The sequence below is a fragment of the Triticum aestivum genome, chromosome 1B (genome assembly GCF_018294505.1).
Source record: "Triticum aestivum cultivar Chinese Spring chromosome 1B, IWGSC CS RefSeq v2.1, whole genome shotgun sequence".
NCBI lineage: Eukaryota > Viridiplantae > Streptophyta > Magnoliopsida > Poales > Poaceae > Triticum > Triticum aestivum.
In genome coordinates, this window is record NC_057795.1 from 1,962,026 (window position 1) to 1,964,697 (window position 2,672).

Here is a 2,672-nt window from a genome sequence, read left to right on the forward strand (position 1 = left end):
CATCACCGTCATGATCATCTCCTGGGGATTCTTCGTCTTCTCGCCCGCCCGAGCCGCGGTGGTTGTCTTACTGCCCTTCCTCATTTCTTGCCCGGCCCCCATGGACGACTTCATAGTCATCTTCATCACCTTGCCACCGATAGCCACCCATGAAACCACGCAAGAGCAGGTGGTCCCGCACCTGCCCGGAATCCGGGTCCGCAATAAGGCTCTTCAGCTTGCATCTTCGACACGGACATCTTATCTCCGTCTCGTTCTTTTGAAGCATCTCGGCCTTCGCGGACCTCAAAAACCTATTCACGATGCCTTTGGTCATCGTGCGGACCATGGTCGCCTGCGGGGTAGAGCAAAACGATATTTTAGAACCAAGAAAAAATTTGGCATGACTTTTCCTAAAAATAGGACCAAAAAGAATGCTTAATGCCAAAATTCTCGTCGAAATACGCCAATCGCTGCTGCTGGCGGCGCTCGAAATACGCCGCCCAGGCCGCGTGGTTGTCGGCGGCGTACTGGGGAGGGAGAGTTGGCGTCAGTGAGGGACGCGCACACGATCTTGACCTCCTCGGCGAAGTACTTCGGCTTCGCCACGGCGTCGGGCAACGGGGGAATGGGCACTCCCCCGACACTGAGTCTCCACCCCGTTGGCCCGGCGCGCATGTCCGGCGGCGCCGGGATGTTCGCCTGGAAGAGGAGCCAGGACTCCTGTTCGCGGAGCGAACGGCGGCCGAAGCCGTTGGCCGCCGCCTCGTCTCCGGGGAAGCGTTCTGCCATGGCGACGGCGGGGCTGGGCGGGCTCGGGAGAGGTAGAGGGAGGGGCTGGGCGGCGGCGCTCGGGAGAGGCAGGGAGAGGGAGGGGCTGGACGGCAGTGAGGGGCGGGGCTGTTGTGGGCACAGGCGAGTGGAGGCCGCCGGCTTTTATAGCTGGGCCGCACCCGTGTGTACGCGTGCGAGGGAGGGGAGGCGTCGGCGCGCCGTCCCGTGAAGCGCTGTCCGTGAGGAATCAATGGTAAGGCTGACCGGCGGCAGCCTTTCCATTGATTCCCCGCGGGAACCGAGGCCGTTGGGGGAAGACGAGGCGCCGAGTCGCTGACGCGGCTGGCCCGCGTCTTTTTCGCGCCAAAACAGCTCGCCCCGGCGCCCCCCAGCGTGCCGGGTTTGGGCTGGGTCCGCCGGCTCTGTTTTCGGCTCAAGCCGGCGAAAATCGGGCTCCTGAGGGCGCGACTGGGCCGTTTTTTCGACGCCAGCGCGAAAAAATTGCCTGAGGAGGCCTTCCTGAAAGTTCGGTTGGAGATACCCTTAGTACGCTCCACACTGGAAAACCAAAACGAAACAAAACGACCAGTGAAACCTACGACAAGCCAAGAGCAACGTTGTTGGCTTGCTGCCACATGATACGGTGGGCGCCGCGTTGAGCACGTCGGCCGGCCATGACAAAGATAGTTCGTATGACGCTGCCCGAATGCCCTTTTTTGATGGGGTTCCTACCTACATTCCCGCCGCTTTAAGCTTGTGGCCCATATCGTCGGCCACCGGTCGGCCAGGTGCGACGCCGACCACAGGCTTTTTTTTTCTTGAACAAACCGACCACGAGCTAAACTGCTCTGTAAACGGCAAACAGAAAGCGGCGACCGAGTTGCCATCGTTCCGTTGGCGTGCAGCGGTTAGGCCAACTCCACCGCGCGATCTTAAACGGGCATCCGTTTTGTTCGGACTTTGTCCGTTTGGGTAGAGGGATGAAGTCGTGTCCGGATAGTTTTCGGGATGCGGTGGCCGTGCGTCCAACGCGTGGACACATCCCTGCCGCATCTTGTTCGTGTGCACATTTCTTTGCAAGTTCTTAAACTTTTTTTATCATTCATTTTTGATACATGACAATACATCATTACATTTTGACTAGTAAAACAAGGCCAAAGAAAACAAGAACCGCAAGAATATATTTGAGAAGATACCAAACTTCCATAACTGCTCCCTTGAGTTGGGTTAGGGCCCTCTCGATACACCCATTGTTGATCTGTGGAGGAGGCTCGACGTTGCACCCTCCTTTCTTCTTCAAGCCAGAAGTCGATGTTGCTTCCTCACACGTAGTATCGTGTCTTGCTGGCTAAAAGTGCACGAACATGCACTACATTTCGCTCTATCAATATATCGATGTACTCTTATTTCCAATACCAAAACTTGCATCCATTCTATACAATAAAACTTAGAGTTAGCACCACTAGTCTAATCCGAGAGCACAAACCGAAACTAAAAAGAGCACATACCCCATCGTTTAAGCACTTGATGAACACCCATCCAGAATGCTCCGGCGTTGTAGACACACGGCGCACGACCACCCTTGGGCAGTGGTCGCACTTGATGAGGGGCAACGGTGCGCCGACGAGCTTTTGGGCAAGCACCGAGCCCCGCCGGCCGCCATTCGCGTGTCTGCCGGCGGACCACCGACGGTGCAGATCCGAGCGGCTAGAGGACGAGCCACTGCCTGCATGTGGCCTTGCGGCCCTGCCAGGGCCTTCCGGCGAGGTGCCGGCCAGTCCATGGCGCGGCCCAGCCTCCCACAACCGGGCGAGCTCAAGACCGACCGGATCCACCCCAAATCCGGGCGGCGGGTGCGCAAACAAGGTGGTCGTGCTTGGGTAGCTCGGCGGCGACGAGAGGAAGGGGCTGGGCAAGCG